General features: G+C 47.6%; 1 pseudogene across 1 annotated transcript; it reads left to right on the top strand.

Moving 5' to 3' along the window:
- The first annotated feature begins 4,718 nt into the window (after positions 1-4,718).
- On the top strand, positions 4,719-17,522 carry LOC115894868 (annotated as a pseudogene). The gene is made up of 10 exons (XR_004055088.1): positions 4,719-4,790; positions 4,936-5,064; positions 8,164-8,323; positions 11,981-12,038; positions 12,302-12,458; positions 12,552-12,671; positions 12,912-13,042; positions 13,346-13,412; positions 13,604-13,695; positions 17,318-17,522. The product of XR_004055088.1 is annotated as an alanyl-tRNA editing protein Aarsd1-like (transcript).
- The last annotated feature ends 474 nt before the right edge of the window (positions 17,523-17,996 follow it).

The following is a 17,996-nucleotide window of genomic DNA, read 5'->3' as shown; positions in this document are numbered from 1 at the left end:
TGATTTCTTACAGCTAATTCTGTCATCTCTAGAACCAGCCATTTCAGCTTCCTGCACACTCTAGAAATCTCTTTATACTTTTTTCCCCCCAAGATGGAGTCTTGCTCTGTTGCCCAGGCTGGAGTGCAGCGGCATGATCTCAGCTCACTGCAACCTCCGCCTTCCGAATTCAAGCAATTCTCCTGCCTCAGCCTCCCAAGTAGCTGGGACCACAGACGTACACCACCAGACTCAGCTACTTTTTGTATTTTTTACCTGACATGGGGTTTCACCATGTTGGCCACGCTGGTCTTGAACTCCTAACCTCAAGTGATCCACCCACCTCGGCCTCCCAAAGTGCTAGGATTACATGTGTGAGCCACCACACCCGGCCCTCTTTATACTTTTAAAACTGATTGTTACCCTAGTTAATGTCTATGTTTATTTGTCCATTCAACAGCTATTCCATTTGTCCATAAACATTTTTTGAGTGCCTAATATGTACAACTGACTATAACTTAAACAAAATAAATACATTGCCTACAGACTTTGCTCTTGAACTCATGGTAAACTATTAGGATTTACTTCAGAAGTAAACTTTATTTATTTATTTATGTTTGAGATAAAGTCTTGCTTTCTTGTATTCACTGGAGCCTTGACATCCTGGGCTCAAGTAATCCTGCCTCAGCCTCCTGGGTAGCTAGGACTACACCGCACCTGACTAAGTTAAAAAATATTTTTGTAGGCTGGGCACGGTGGCTCACGCTTGTAATCCCAGCATTTTGGGAGGCTGAGGTGGGTGGATCACCTGAGGTTGGGAGTTTGAGACCAGCCTGACCAACATGGAGAAACCCTGTCTCTACTAAAAATACAAAATTAGCCAGGCATGGTGGCTCATGCCTGTAATCCCAGCTGCTCCAGAGGCTGAGGCAGGAGAATGGCTTGAATCCGGGAGGTGGAGGTTGCTGTTGGCCGAGATCACGCCATTGCACTCCAGCCAGGGCAACAAGAGCGAAACTCCATCTCAAAAAAAAACCCAGATATATATTATATGTTATATATATATAATATGTTATATATGTTATACATTATATGTTATATATTATATAATATATAAAACACATGTTATATATTATATATAATATATCTAAAACATGTTATATATATATTATATATTTTTTATAAAGACATAGTCTTGCTATGTTTGCCCAGGCTGCTCTCGAACTCCTGGCCTTAAGCCTCCTGCTTCATCCTCCCAAAGTGCTGGGATTATAGGCCTGAGCTACCATCCCTGGCCCCATACTGCATTATAAATACTATAATACCTATAATTTATTTTATGCTACATAGTTCTAAGGTATAATTATATAATATACAAAACAATATATAACATGGAACATAAACATATATAGTATGTATTATTTATATGCAGTATATTATTAAAACTTAATCATAATTAGCAAATGTGATGTGTGTGTCTGTGTGTGTACACAACTGGAATCATACCATCCGTATCTTGCACTGTGCCCTTTTTCATTTAATATATATTGGAGATCTTTATAAGTCAGAACATATAGATCTAACTCATTTTTTTTCATGGCTACATGGTATTCCATTGAATGTATTTTTCATAATTTCCCAGGTTCCTTATTGAGGGACACGTAGGTTGTTAGTCTTTTACCATTTTCTTTCTTTCGTTTTCTTTTTTTTTTGAGACGAAGTCTCACTCTTGTCCCCCGCAGGCTGGAGTGCGATGGCGCGATCTTGGCTCACTGCAACCTCCGCATCCCGGGTTCAAACGATTCTCCTGTCTTGGTCCCCCTAGTATCTGAGATTACAGGCGCCTGCCACCACACCTGGCTAATTTTTGTAGTTTTAGTAGAGACGGGGTTTTACCATGTTGGCCAGGCTGGTCTAGAACTCCTGACCTCAGGTGATCCACCTGCCTTGGCCTTCCAAAGTGCTGGGATCACAGGCATGAGCCACCACGACCAACGGTCTTTTACCATTTTCAAACAATGGTGCCATCAACATCTAAAAATGTGGATCTTCACGTATTTTTGCCAGAATATCTGTAGGGTACATTTCTAGAAGTAGAATTGCTAAGTCAAAGAGTAGATAAAATACATTTAAACATTTTGATAGCTGTTACCAAGTTGCTCTTTGATGAAATTGTACCAATTCTCACTCCTGTGAACATTGAGTGTTCCATTCTCTAAAAGGTTTCAGATATTTGACAAGATACAAATTAGTACCTGGTTTAATTTGCTTTTTTTTTTTTTTTGAGATGTAGTCTCCCTCTGTCAGCTACGCTGGAGTGCAGTATCGTGATCTCAGTCAATGGCAACCTCCACCTCCCAGGTTCAAGTGATTCTCCTGCTTCAGCCTCCTAAGTAGCTGGGATTACAGGCACCTGCCACCACACTGAGCTAATTTTTGTATTTTTAGTAGACACAGGGTTTTGCCATGTTGGCCAGGCTGCTATCAAACTTCTGGCCTCAACTGATCCAGGCACCTTGGCCTCCCAAACTGCCGGGATTACAGATGTGAGCCACTGTGTCTGGCCCAAACTATTTTTTAAAAATTAAATTAATTTTTTTATTTTTATTTATTTATTTATTTATTTATTTATTTATTTATTTATATATTTTCAGACGGAGTCTCGCTGAATTCCCCAGGCTGGAGTGCAGTGGTGCGATTTCGGCTCACTGCAACCTCCCCCCCCTCTCGGGTTAAAGTGATTCTCCGGCCTTGGCCTCTCAAGTAGCTGGGATTATATAGGCACGTGCCATGACGCCTGGCTAATGTTTTTGTATTTTTAGTAGAGACGGGTTTCACTATGTTGGCCAGGCTGGCCAAACTGTTTACTTTTTTTTTTTTTTTGAGACGGAGTCTCGCTCTGTCACCCAGGCTGGAGTGCAGTGGCTCGATCTCCGCTCACTGCAAGCTCCACCGCCCAGGTTCACGCCATTCTCCTGCGTCAGCCTCCCGAGTAGCTGGGACTACAGGCGCCCGCCACCATGCCTGCTATTTTTTTGTAATTTTAGTAGAGACGGGATTTCACTGTGTTAGCCAGGATGGTCTCGGATCTCCTGACCTCGTGATCCGCCTGCCTCGGTCTCCCAAAGTGCTGGAATTACAGGCGTGAGCCACCGCGACCGGCCTTACTTTATTATTATTATTATTTTTTTAAAATTGAGACAGAGTCCCTCTCTGCCGCTCAGGCTGGAGTGCAGTGGTGCAATCTCTGCTCACTGCAACCCCGCCTCCCGGGTTCCAGCGATTCTCCTGCGTCAGCCTCTTGAGTATGTGGGATTACATGTGCCCGCCACCACGCCCGGCTAATTTTTGTATTTTTAGTAGAGACTTTTTTTTTTTTTTTTTTTTTGAGACGGAGTCTCGCTCTGTTGCCCAGGCTGTAATGCAGTGGCACGATCTCAGCTCCCTGCAAGCTCTGCCTCCTGGGTTCCCGCCATTCTCCTGCCTCAGCCTCCGGAGTAGCTGGGACTACAAGGCACCCCGCCACCACGCCTGGCTAATTTTTTGTATTTTTAGTAGAGATGGGGTTTCACCATGTTATCCAGGATAGTCTCGATCTCCTGACCTCGTGATCCGCCTGCCTTGGCCTCCCAAAATGCTGGGATTACAGGCATGAGCCACCGTTCCCAGCCAAGGGTTTCTTTTTTTTTGAGACGGAGTTTTGCTCTTGTTGTCCAGGCTGGAGTGCAATGGCGCGATCTCGGCTCACCGTAACCTCTGCCTCCTGAGTTCAAGTGATTCTCCTGTCTTGGCTTCACAAGTAGCTGGGATTACAGGCATGCACCACCACACCCGGCTAATTTCGTATTTTTAGTAGAAACAAGGTTTCTCCATGATGGTCAGGCCGGTCTCGAACTCCCAACCTCAGGTGGCAGTCTCGGCCTCCCAAAGTGCTGGGATTACAGGCGTGAGCCACCACGCCCGGACGAGAGGCAGGGTTTCACTATGTTGGCCAGGCTAGTCTCGAACTCCAGGCCTGAGGTGATCCACCCGCCTCGACCTCCCAAAATGCAAGGATTACAGGCGTGAGCCACCTCCTCCAGCCCCTTGCTTTCTATTTCTACTGGGCAGCGCTGCTCAGTAACCATGCCAGTCCCGTACTCGCCTCTGTGCAGCTGGGAATACTTACATCCCTGGGGCCCAAAGTGGCTCACTAAACCATGTGCCTTGTCCAGGCCGCGGGTTTTTTTTTTGTTTGTTTTTGTTTTTGTTTTTTGAGACAGTCTCGCTTTGTCGCCCAGGCTGGAGTGCAGTGGCCAGATCTCAGCTCAATGCAAGCTCCGCCTCCCGGGTTTACGCCATTCTCCTGCCTCAGCCTCTGGAGTAGCTGGGACTACAGGCGCCAGCCACCTCGCCCGGCTAGCTTTTTGTATTTTTTAGTAGAGACGGGGTTTCACCGTGTTAGCCAGGATGGTCTCGAACTCCTGACCTCGTGATCCGCCCGTCTCGGCCTCCCAAAGTGCTGGGATTACAGGCTTGATGCTTTTGTTTGTTTGTTTTCCTCCTGGTCTTGTCCTTTGCAAAGCCTTAGAACAGTCGTTAAGCAACCCAGCAAATATGCAATTCGCGTTTTCAGTAAATTTATCCAAACCGCATTCCATTCTTTACCCTCCTGCTTCTGCGCAGACACGCTCCCTTAATGACGTTTGTCCCACGTCGCTCTCCGTTCGCTCCCAGGCTTCTCTGTGCGTGCGCCTCCCTCTGCGCCTGCGCCTCCCTCTGCGCCTGCAGGTATGGCGTTCCGGTGTCAGCGTGACAGCTATGCTCGAGAGGTACGGCGTCACGGGCGAGGCACTTGAAACTACCCGGCCGGCAAGGCGGTTTGGGGAAGAGGGTGCCACGTGGAGGGATTCAGTCCCGGTGTGGAGAGAGCTGGGGCTGGGGTCGGGGCTTATTCTCTCATTCCTCTCCCTTCAGTTCACCACCACCGTGGTCTCCTGCCGTCCCGCGGAGCTGCAGACTGAAGGGAGCAACGGCAAGAAAGTGCTGAGCGGTTTCCACGTAGTGCTGGAGGACACATTGCTTTTCCCTGAGGGCGGGGGACAGGTACCAAGCCAATCTCTTCCCAGGAAGCCCCAAATTTCTTTGTGCTCAGGCAGGAAATGCTCTCCTGCCCCTTTTTTCTCAGCCATGATGAATTCAGATGAGCCTTAACTTAATTCATTTTGTTATTCATTTAATAAGTATTTATCAGCAAATGCTTATCTAGACTTAACATATGCTAGATATTATTCCAGGCTGTAAGGATAACCGGTGAACAACACGGTGCCTTTATATACGTGGAATGTTTATTGAAGACAATTGTGCGTGTTAGGTATAGTAAGTAATAAATAAAAACCAAGTAAAGGGAAAGAGAGTGATAGGTTACGTGTGTAGATGAAGGGTAATTTACTTCAGTAGAGACCTAAACGAAGTGAGAGGGTGAGTCTTTGCAATTATCTAGTCGTGCTGGGGGCAGGGGGCGTATTCAAGCAGATAGAATAGCGGGTGCAAAGGCCCCAAGGAAGGAATTAGCTTCGGGTATTTGTTAGGGACTGAAAAAGATGTTCCTGAAGGAGTTCAGGTGAGATAGACGGGTTACAGTAGTACAGCAGAGAGCATACTTATCAGTGCTGTGATGAGGACTAGGTACAGCATGAGCGCAAGTGGGGTACATTGTGAACATGGAAGAGGAGGATAACAACAAAGGTGGGCATTATGAGAAAGGCCCTTCCTTCCTTCCTCCCTCCCTCCCTCCCTCCCTTCCGTTTTCGGTCTTTCTTTTCTTTCTTTCGACAGAATCTCGTGCTGTCCTCAAGCTGGAGCACAGTGGCACGATCTCGGCTCACTGTAGCCTCCGGCTTCTGGGTTCAGGTGATTCTCCTGCCTCAGCCTCCCCAGTAGCCTGACCAACATGATGAAACCTTGTCTCTACTAAAAATTAACCAGGCATACTGGCAGGTGCCTGTAGTCCCAGCTACTCAGGAGGCCGAGGCATGAGAATCACTTGAATCGGGAGACTGAGGTTGCAGTGAGCTAAGATTGTGCCACTGCACTTCAGCGTGGGGGACAGAGCAAGACTGCGTCTCAAAAGGAAAAAAAAAAAGGGTGTATTAAGGTGTGTGGGCTTCATTCAGGAAACTGCAGTGAACCATGCAGGTTATTTTCTTTCTTTTTTATTTTTAAGAGACAGGATCTTACTATATCACCCAGGCTGGAGTGCAGTGGCCTGATCCTAGCTCACTGCAGCCTGGAACTCCCAGACTCAAGCAGTCCTCCTGTTTTAGCCTCTCCAGTAGTGGCGCACAACCAACATGCTTGGCTGATTTTTTGTAGAGATGAGGTCTCACTTTATTGCCCAGGCTTATCTTGAACTCCTAGCCTCAAACGGTCCTCCCACCTTGGCCTCCCAAAGTGCTGGGATTACAGGTGTGAGCCACTGCCCTGGCCTCCATGCAGGTTCTTAAGCAAATAAGTGACATGAGAGAAAATGTTCAGCAGACTTGGTACTGAGAAAGTTCCAATTTCATGTCAGTTATTATTACGGTGATTTTCCCAATGTGAAGATTTCCCTGATCTGCTGAAGGAAAACCTGTGACCTCAAGTATCCATAGAAGGTCTCATTTTAGGCAACATTTCTTTCAGGAAGTCTTTTTTGATTCCCCAAGACTGTTAGGTCTCTTTCCTTTGAGATTCTCTAGCATCATATACTTCTTCATGTTATGGCATGTTATAGGTCATACTGCAAGTGTCTGTTTTCCAGCCTCTGTTCTCTAGACTCTTAAGTTCCATGAGGCATCATATCTTGTTTACATTGTATTCTTGGGCTGGCACAGTCTCTTGTAAGCAGTTGGCACTTGAAACTGTTTTAAATGAACTTTTTTTTTTTTTTAAGGCAGTGTCTTGCTCTGTTGCCAGGCTGGAGTGCAGCAGCATGATTTCGGCTCACTGCAGTCTCCGTCTGCCAGGTTCAAGCGATTCCCCTGCCTCAGTCTCCCAAGTAACTGGGACTACAGGTGCGCACCACCATGCCCAGTTAATTTTTTGTATTTTAGTGGAGATGGGGTTTCACCATGTTGGCCAGGATGGTCTCAATCTCCTGACCTTGTGACCTGCCTGCCTTGACCTTTCAAAGTACTGGGATTACAAGTGTGAGCCACTGCACTCGGCCCTTTTTTTTTTCTTTTAATGAGACAGTATCTCACTGTGTCACCCAGGCTGGAGTGCAGTGGCGCAATCATAGCACACTGCAGCCTCAACCTTTTGGGCTCAAGTGATTCTCCCACCTCAGCCTCCCAAGTAGCAGGTAGTATCATGGCCAGCTCATTTGTTATTTTTCATAGAGGTGGGGTCTCACTATGTGGTCTAGTCTGATCTTAAGCGATCCTCCTGCCTTGGCCTCCCAAAGTGGTGGGATTACAGGAATAAGCCACCATGCCCAGACTAAATGAACATTTTTGAATCTAATTCTAGTAGCACTGCAAGAGAATGGAGTGGAGGGAGGGAGAAAAAATCAGATCTTTTTTTTTTTTTTAAGTTTTTTGAGACGGAGTCTCGCTCTGTCGCCCAGGCTGGAGTGCAGTGGCACATTCTTGGCTCACTGCAAGCTCCGCCTCCCAGGTTCACGCCATTCTCCTGCCTCAGCCTCCTGAGTAGCTGGGACTACAGGCGCCTGCCACCACGCCCGGCTAATTTTTTTTGTATTTTTAGTAGAGACAGGGATTCACCGTGTTAGGCAGGATGGTCTCGATCTCCTGACCTTGTGATCTGCCCGCCTCGGCCTCCCAAATTGCTGGGATTACAGGCGTGAGCCACCGCGCCTGGCCCAAATCAGATCATTTTAGAGACTACTAAAGAATCTAGACTAAGGCAATGAGAGTTGAGGATTAAGGTTCTTCGAGTTTTACTAAAATTTTTGTTGCTATAGTTACAGTCTCTTTTTTTAATTCTGTTTTTCTGAAGATCACAACACATAGGTGTTTAGATTGAAAAGGACTGAGAATCCTCTCATGGAACAAAGTGGACTCATCTCACTTGGCATTGCTTTCTCCATCTCCCTTAGGGAGCCCAAATTCTGGGTCTGTCTCTCACCCTAGAGGGTCTTTGTACCTAGGAGTTAGGGTGAGCCCTGCCTTGCCATTGATTATGTTTACTTATTTCCATCAGCCTGATGACCGTGGTACAATCAATGACATCTCTGTGCTGAGAGTGACTCGCCACGGGGAGCAGGCTGATCATTTCACACAGACACCCCTGGATCCAGGAAGCCAGGTTCTGGTCCGGGTAGACTGGGAGCGGAGGTTTGACCACATGCAGCAGCATTCAGGTAAAGGCTGGGATGGGGGACATAACACCAGGGCAGTTGCCATGTATGGGGATGCCATGATGACTGAGACATAGTTTGGGTTCTCTAGGAGTTAACCTTTTGGAAGAGACAGACTATTCAGAATCAGCTGTAATTCAGGAAGGATATGCTAAATGTTATAACAGCAACATGAACAATTGAAGTAAAAAAAAGTATTAGAATAACTGCTGGATTTAGATATTATCAACTTCCCACTTGATATCTCCATCTGGATGTCTCACAACCTTTCAAACTCAAAATGTCCAAAATGAAACAAAAAGCCTTCCCCTCCCTCCTGGTCTTTCATTAGCATCCGGTGTGTTCATTGTAGGGCATCAGGATACATCTAGTCACTCAAGTTCTGGAAGTCATTCCAGATACCTCTTCAGGTGTAGACAGCCAGCCAGTCACTGAGTCCTGTTCGTTTCGTTTCTTTCTTTTTTTTTTTTTTTTGACAGAGTTTCACTCTGTCGCCCAGGCTGGAGTACAGTGGCATAATCTCGGCTCACTGCAACCTTTGCCTCCTGGGTTCAAGTGATTCTCCTGCCTCAGCCTCCCGAGTAGCTGGGATTATAGGCACCCACCACCATGCCCGGCTAATTTTGTATTTTTAGTAGAGATGGTGTTTCACCATGTTGGTCTGGCTGGTCTTGAGCTCTTGACCTCAGATGATCCACCTACCTCGGCCTCCCAAAGTGCTGGGATTACAGTTATGAGCCACCCTGCCCGGCCTGTTGGTTTGTTTTCTAAGTCTGTCCACTTCTTTCCACGGTCACTGTCATCCTAGTCCCAGCGCCTAACTGTCTTCACCCTGGACCTCTCTAACAGTTTCCTAATTGATTGCCCCACATTCACTCTGGCTCCACCCGAGTTCCGGCTACTTGGGAGGCTGAGGCAGAATAATTGCTTGAACCCGGGAGCCAGAGGTGGCAGGGAGCTGAGATGGCACCACTGCACGCCAGCCTGGGCAACAGAGCAAGACTCCATCTGAAAAAAATAAATAAAATAAATAATAATGTTTTTTTTTGAGACACAGTCTCGCTCTGTCGCTTAGGCTGGCGTGCAGTGGCACAGTCTTGGATCACTGCAATCTCCTCCTCCTGGGTTCAAGCGATTCTCCTGCCTCAGCCTCCTGAGTAACTGGGATTATAGGTATGCACCACCACGTCTGGCTAATTTTTGTATTTTCAGTAGAGATGGGGGTTCACCATGTTGGCCAGGCTGGTCTTGAACTCCTGACCTTGTGATCTGCTCGCCTCGGCCTCCCAGAGTGCTGGGATTACAGGCATAAGCCACCGCACTCGTCATAAATAAATATAACTTAAAGTGGAAATGTAAACAAGAAAAATAAAAACAGGCTGAGCGCAGTGGCTCATGCCTGTAATCCCAGCACTTTGGGAGGCTGAGGTGGGCGGATCACCTGAGGTCAGGAGTTTGAGACCAACCTGATCAACATGGTGAAACTCCGACTCTACTAAAAATACAAAAATTAGCCAGGTGTGGTGGCGTGTGCCTGTAATCCCAGCTACTTGGGAGGCTGAGGCAGGGGAATCGCTTGAACCCGGGAGGCACAGTTTGCAAGCCAAGATCACACCACTGCACTCCAGCCTGGGCGACAGAGTGAGACTGTCTCAAAAAAAATAAATAAAATAAATAAATAAAAACAAAAATAAAAATGAATAAGTAAAATGAAATAAATTTTATTTTATCTTATTTATTTGTTTGTTTATTTATTTATTTTTTGAGATGGAGTCTTGCTTTGTTGCCCAGACTGGAATACAGTGGCCCGATCTCGGCTTACTGCAAGCTCCGCCTCCCGGGTTCATGCCATTCTCCTGCCTCAGCCTCCGGAGTAACTGGGACTACAGGCGCCTGCCACCACGCCCAGCTAATTTTTTGTATTTTTGGTAGAGACAGGATTTCACCATATTAGCCAGGATGGTCTGGATCTCCTGATGTCGTGATGCGCCTGCCTTGGCCTCCCAAAGTTCTGGGATTACAGGCGTAAGCCACCATGCCTGGCCTTTATTTTTTATTTTTATTTTTATTTGTTTTTTTTGAGACAGTCTCACTTTGTTGCCCGGGCTGGAGTGCCATGGTGCAATCTCGACTCACTGCAACCTGTGCCCCTGGGATTCATGCCATTCTCCTGCCTCAGCCTCCTGAGTCGCTGGGATTACAGGTTCGTGCCACCACACCTGGCTAATTTTTGTATTTTTGGTAGAGATGGGATTTCACCATGTTGTTTCAGGCTGGTCTCAAATTTTTACCTTGTGATCCACCTGCCTCGGCCTCCTAAAGTGCTGGGATTGCAGGAGTGAGCGACCGTGCCCAGCTGAAATAAATTTTAAAAAGTGAAAATATTATGTCAGTCTTCTGCTTCAAGCTCTTCAGAGGCTTCCTGTAGGTCTTCGTGTAAAGCCAAACTTTTTACCATGGCATACAAGCTGTATCTGGGTGGCTCTTGTCTACTGCTGTAGCCTCATCTGGTGCCCCTTCACCTCTTGCTGGCTACATCCTGGCTGTGCTTGTCATCTCTGGATTCCTTTGACATACCCTACTTCTTTCTTCCTTAAGGCCTTTAGCTGTCTTGTTCCCTCTTCCTTGATAGTCAGTTCCTCCTCTTTCTCCTTTTCTTCCTCCTCTTCCTCTTCTTTCTCCTCATCATCACTCTTGTCTATCAGGGATGCTGCTGTATCTCTTTTTTTTTTTTTTTTGAGACAGAGTCTCGCTCTGCCCCCAGGCTGGAGTGCAGTGGCCGGATCTCAGCTCACTGCAAGCTCCGCCTCCTGGGTTCACGCCATTCTCCTGCCTCCGCCTCCCGAGTAGCTGGGACTACAGGTGCCCGCCACCTCGCCCGGCTAAGTTTTTTGTATTTTTAGTAGAGACGGGGTTTCACCGTGTTAGCCAGGGTGGTTTTGATCTCCTGACCTCGTGATTCGCCCGTCTCGGCCTCCCAAAGTGCTGGGATTACAGGCTTGAGCCACCGCGCCCGGCCTGCTGTATCTCTTATGTCAAGCCCTGTGCCTTGCGTGTGGTAGGTACTTGTTGAATGGATGAATGCTGCATATTGGAACTTAAGTTCACTGGGCACAGTGGCTCACACCTGTAATCCCAGCACTGTGGGAGGCCAAGGCGGGTGGATCACTTGAGGTCAAGAGTTCAAGACCAACCTGGCCAACATGGTGAAACCCAGTCTCTACTAAAAGTAGAAAAATTAGCTGGGTGCGGTGATGCACGTGTGTAATCCCAGCTGCTCAGGAGGCTGAGGCACGAGAATCGCTTGATCCTGGGAGGTGGAGGCTGCAGTGAGCCCCTGCACTCCAGCCTGGGCAACAAAATGGAACTGTCTCAAAAAAAAGAACTTAAGTTCACGTCCAGCCCCTTATAAGTTACATTGCCATGGCAAGTTATTTGTCTCTCTTGGCTTCAATTTCCTCATCTATGAAATGGTATCACAAGGCCTCTTGCAGAATTGTCATTGTGATTTTCAATAAAGTATCTAAAGTGTATTACCAAGTGCTTAGAAGGTCTTCAACAAGGATAATTTCTGTGCTTTTATCATTGTGGCTCTATTTTATCATTGTGGGAGTATGTGGACTTCTCACTTTTCTCCTGTCTCTTGCTCTCTTTGCTTAGGGCAGCATCTCATCACGGCAGTTGCTGACCATCTATTTAAGCTGAAGACAACATCATGGTGAGTGGCAGGCATAAGACTAACTGTAGGCAGGCCCATCCCAGCACTGGGAGGGAGGCGGGGGTGGGAGAATTGCTTGAGCCAGGGAGATTAAGGCTGTGGTGAACTGTGATTGCCACCAAATGGCAGCATGGGTGACAGAGCAAGCCTGTCAAAAAAAAAAAGGGGGTGAGAGGGTATGCTTGTTCCAGTTTTTAGAGGAAAAGCTTTCAGCTTTCTTGTTCAGTAAGATGTGTTATCTGCGGCCACTCTACTTCTGATAGGGAGTTAGGGAGATTTCGGAGTGCAGTTGAGCTGGACACCCCCTCTATGACTGCAGAGCAAGTAGCTGCCATTGAGCAGAGCGTCAATGAAAAAATCAGAGATCGGCTGCCTGTGAATGTCCGAGAATTGAGCCTGGATGATCCTGAGGTGGAGCAGGTAAGGGCAGAGCCAGAGGGGTGGCTTCTGCAGAATGGTTCTCCAAGCGTTCTCATCAGATTCAGACAGTCCCTCTGCTCTCCTTGAGTCCAGGTGAGAGGCCGGGGTTTGCCAGATGATCATGCTGGGCCCATTCGTGTTGTTAGCATTAAGGGCGTTGATTCCAACATGTGCTGTGGGACCCATGTGAGCAATCTCAGTGACCTCAGGTAAGTGAGGAAGGGCTGTGGAGTGGCTGAGAAGAGGGATTGGGGAGGGGGATCACATGGGGCTGGGAGTGGGAGAGGGGGATAATCGAGGAGTCCTAAGTGAAATCTCCCCTTCACTGTTTCAGAGCTGAGGAAAAGATAGGTTTCTCCTACCTTCAGGTTCTAGGATCTGCTGTGGTTTACACACGCGCCCACGTGTGTATGTGTGTGTGTGTGTGTGTGTGTACCCCCTTGCCTCGTGTAGGTCATTAAGATTCTGGGCACTGAGAAGGGGAAAAAGAACAAAACCAACCTGATATTTCTGGCTGGGAACCGGGTGCTGAAGTGGATGGAGAGAAGTCATGGAACTGAAAAAGCACTGACTGCTCTGCTTAAGTATGCGTCTTTCAGTACCTTCAGTTGCCTCCCATTGCTGAGATTTTGGACATAATCTCTTACCTCTGGGAGATAAGATGCAATTGTAGATGATAAAGTGCTTTGGATAGTCAATCAAAACCACAAAAAACAGTTAATTCCTTCGTATATTTTCTCCCAGTTGCCTAAGAGACCTCCTCAAAATATCTCCTGATCCCTGACTGCAGGGAGGCACCATAGCAAAAAGGAAGTTACTGATTTATGTCCCCAACATCAGAAACAACTGGGAGGCTGCACAGGTTTCCACTGACCTTTCTCTTGCAGGTGTGGAGCAGAGGATCATGTGGAAGCAGTGAAAAAGCTCCAGAACTCCACCAAGATCCTGCAGAAGGTGATTTATTCCATGGCAGGTAGAGAGGGCATGGGCCCTGCCTAGAATAGGCTCTGCAGACTTGGTCTTCTGCCGAAGCCAATGTGTAGTTTGTCAAAGTAGGAGTGAGGGGAGAATGAGGTGGAGGGAAGCTGCTACTCTCTATTGTTATCCTTTCCATTTATCTACTGAGTTACCATATCCATTTTCAGAATAACCTGAATCTGCTCAGAGACCTGGCTGTGCACATTGCCCATAGCCTCAGGAACAGCCCAGACTGGGGAGGTGTGGTCATGTTACACAGGTGAGAAATTAGGAGCTGGAGACAAGGAATGGGGGCTGTGCTGGGCTTAGGGCTCAGTGTCTTCTCTATATGCAATGTACAGTGGGAGGTGGATTGCTCACTGGTATTCTCAAGGTTGGGTAGATCCTAAGAAATATGTTACTGGCCAGGCGCAGTGGCTCATGCCTGTAATCCCAGCACTTTGGGAGGCTGAGGCGGGTGGATTACAAGGTCAGGAGTTTGAAACCAGCCTGGCCAGCATGGTGAAACCCCTTCTCTACTAAAAGTACAAATTAGCCAGGCATGGTGGTACATGCCTGTAGTCCCAGCTACTTGGGAGGCTGAGGCAGGAGATCACTTGAACCCGGGAGGCAGAGGTTGTGGTGAGCGGAGATCACGCCACAGCAATCCGGCCTGACTGACAGGGTGAGACTCCATCTCAAAAAAAAAAAAAAAAGAAATATGTTACCTACCAGGCCTCCTGGGTTTGATGTTAACATCTTTGCTATAACTCTGTATCTTTTTTTTTTTTTTTTAATTTTTTTTTTGAGACGGCGTCTCGCTCTGTCGCCCAGGCTGGAGTGCAGTGGCCAGATCTTAGCTCACTGCAAGCTCCGCCTCCAGGTTCATGCCATTTCTCCTGCCTCAGCCTCCCGAGTAGCTGGACTACAGGCGCCCGCCACCTCGCCTGGCTAGTTTTTTTGTATTTTTTAGTAGAGACGGGTTTCACCATGTTAGCTAGGATGGTCTTGATCTACTGACCTCGTGATCCGCCTGCCTCGGCCTCCCAAAGTGCTGGGATTACAGGCTTGAGCCCACTGCGCCCAGCCTGTTTTTTTTTGTTTGTTTGTTTTGTTTTTTGAGATGGAGTCTTACTGTGTCTGGCGTGCAGTGGCATGATCTCGGCTCACTGTAACCTTTGCCTTCCGGGTTCAAGCAGTTCTCGTGCTTCAGCCTTCTGGAGTAGCTGGGATCACAGGCATGTGCCACCACACCAGGCTAACTTTTGTATTTTTAGTAGAGATGGGGTTTTCCCCATGTTGGCCAGGTTGGTTCTGAACTCCTGACCTCAAGTGATCTGCCCACCTCAGCTTCCCAAAGTGCTGGCATTATAGGTGTTGAGCTATTGCGTCCAGCCTGTATCTTTCTTTAGGATTGTCCCCTACCTAACTTTACTCTCTTAACAGATTTCTGCTTATCCTGGTGAATCCTATTTAAGGGAGATAGAGACAAACCTGGAGGTTGAATCCAAACTGCAGAGGCTGAGAAGGGCAACTTGCTGGCTCTCAGCCGGTACTCTCTCTTGGCTAAGGGATGTGGGACTTTATGTGTACAAATAGGCAGCAGCAAGGCAGCTTCAGAAGGAGGGGCCAGGCTTCCTGCAGTTTCACAGCCACCACTCCAACCTGGGTCTCATGTCTGTGTCCTTTGTTGTAGGAAGGAGGGGTGATTCAGAGTTCATGAATATCATTGCCAATGAGATTGGGTCAGAGGTAAGAGGAGCATGAGATTCTCTACCCCAGCCTGGATAGAGACCTAGGGAGACATAAGTGAGGGGCGTTAGTTTAGCTGAAGTCCCTCCACATGAACACATGAGGAGTAGGAAATAGCCATTCATTCAGTACTGTTTTCTTAGCACTAGCTATGTGCCAAGCTCTGTTTTAGGTGTTGAGCTAGATCTATGTTATTGCTCTTTCTGGGGCTGTATATTATCAGCTTCTGAGCTCCTTTCATCAGAGTTCTAGCTCCTCAGAGCCATTCAGGTTTATGGTGTGCTGAGGATCCAATATTAGAAATACAGGGGTGGGCTGGTCACGGTGACTCATGCATGTAATCCCAGCACTTTGGGAGGCCAAGGTGGGTGGATCACTTGAGGTCAGGAGACCAGCCTAGCCAATATGGTGAAACCCCATCTCTACTAAAAATAGAAAAATCAGGCCGGACATGGTGGCTCACGCCTGTAATCCCAGCACTTTGGGAGGCCAAGGCGGGTGGATTGCCTGAGCTCAGGAGTTTGAGGCCACCCTGGGCAACATGGTGAAACCCTATCTCTACTAAAATACAAAAATTTAGCCAGGCATGGTGGCGTGCGCCTGTAATCCCAGCTACTCAGGAGGCTGAGGTACGAGAATCTCTTGAGCCCGGTAGGTGGAGGTTGCAGTGAGCTGAGATTGTGCCGCAGCACTCTAGCTTGGGCTACAGAGTGAGATTCTGTCTCAAAACAAAACAAAAATTTGCTGGGTGTGGTGGTGCCTGTAGACCCAGCTACTTGGGAGGTTGAGGCAGGAGAATTGCTTGAACCTGGGAGGCTGAGGTTGCAGTGAGCTGAGATTGCGCCACTGCACTCCAGCCTGGGCGACACAGAATGTCTCAAAAAAAAAAGTGAATACAGGAGTGGGCAAGCCCCTTTGAAAGCCATCCCCGTCCATTTTCCTCTTCCTCTGGCTTTATTCTTCCCACTCCTGATGGTCTGTAGCCTAGAGATTTCCAGGTCTGTCTTTTTGTTCGTTTGTTTGTTTGTTTCAGAGACAGAGTCTTGCTCTGTCACCCAGGCTGGAGTGCGGTGGTGTGATTATGGCTCACTGCAGTCTTGAACTCCTGGGCTCAAGCAATCCTCCCACTTCAGCCTCCTGAGTAGTTGGGACTGCAAGCATGAGCCACCATGCTCCACTATCTTTTTTGTATTTACTCCAAAACCCTTCTTTGAGAAGAATGCCTACTGTCGGTAAAGCATTGTGTATCTCTCTTTTCATAATTCTTCTGTATAGACAGAACTGATTCTCAAGGAGCTCATGTTCTAGTCTGGAGGACAAATTTGTATGCTGACATTTATAATTTAGAATGATAGAGTGATGAATGCTAGAGGTGAAGGAGTATATTACTGAAGGATAGGGAGGTTTCAGGGAAGGGGGCCTTGAAGACTGCTTAGAAGTCATCAGACAGACAAGGGGCAGAGGCAGCCGGGCAGAGAGAAATCTGGTGGTTTAGGCAGTGGCAGGGAAAGGACGTATGGTAGGGAAAAGTTTGCGAGAGTGAAACCATGAAAGGCATTTTTTTTTTTTTTTTTTTTTTTTTTTTTTGAGACGGAGTCTAGCTCTGTCGTCCAGGCTGGAGTGCAGTGGCGCAATCTCCGCTCACTGCAAGCTCCGCCTCCTGGGTTTACGCCATTCTCCTGCCTCAGCCTCCCGAGTAGCTGGGACTACAGGCGCCCGCCATCTCGCCCGGCTAGTTTTTTGTATTTTTTAGTAGAGACGGAGTTTCACCGTGTAGACCAGGGGTTTCACCGTGTAGACCAGGATGGTCTCGATCTCCTGACCTCGTGATCCACCCGTCTCGGCCTCCCAAAGTGCTGGGATTACAGGCTTGAGCCACCGCGCCCGGCCATGAAAGGCATTTTATGCTTAGCCAGGATCAGCAGTCTTCTGCTGCCTTCTTAATGTTTCACCTAAGTTCCCATAGTTGTTCTCAAAAAGTTTCTTGGCCCTGGTGGGCCCGTGTGAGGGGGATTATCATTCATCAGGAGCGTCACTTGGTGGTTTAGGGGGAAGTAATCTGTTCTTAAGATTGAAGAGAGTGCAGGGTTTAGGGGGGTTGACTCTACATCCTTAAGTATCAGGGCTTATCTCCTTGTCTTACCTCCTAGGAGACCCTCCTATTCTTAACCGTGGGCGATGAGAAAGGTGCTGGACTCTTCTTACTGGCAGGGCCACCTGCGTCTGTGGAGACCCTGGGGCCCAGGTAATCCTAGGTGGACTCTCTTGCACATGTAGTAGAGCCTGTATCCTACAGATACATTCCTTTACTGACTCAAAGGACCGTCACATCTGCGATCTCATTTAATTTACATCATGGGCATGTGAGGTGGGCTGAGCAGAGATAATTGTTACTACTGTCATTTCCAGTTTGACAGATGGGTCTTTTAGCTCCACATCTCACATGTATGTTTTTGTTTTTGTTTTTATGAAGTGTGTTTGTTTTTTTTTTGAGATGGAGTCTCACTCTGTGGCCCAGGCTGGAGTGCAGTGGCACGATCTCAGCTCACTGCAGCCACCACCTCCTGGGTTTACGCAATTCTCCTGCCTCAGCCACTCAAGTAACTGGGATTATAGGTGCACGCCACCACACCCAGCCAATTTTTTTGTATTTTTAGTACAGATAGAGTTTTACCATGTTGGCCAGTCTGGTCTCGAACTCCTGACCTCAAGTGATCCTCCCGCCTTGGCCTTCCAGAGTGCTGGGATTACAGGTGCTCACCCTGCCTAGAGATTAAAATAATTTATCTAGCCCAATTCATAGACACTGATGTTGTTTTTAGTTATTCA

This window comes from Rhinopithecus roxellana, chromosome 19, assembly GCF_007565055.1.
Source record: "Rhinopithecus roxellana isolate Shanxi Qingling chromosome 19, ASM756505v1, whole genome shotgun sequence".
Taxonomy (NCBI): Eukaryota; Metazoa; Chordata; class Mammalia; order Primates; family Cercopithecidae; genus Rhinopithecus; species Rhinopithecus roxellana.
Note: the sequence above shows the minus strand (reverse complement) of the source record. Positions and strands in the feature narration are given on the sequence as shown.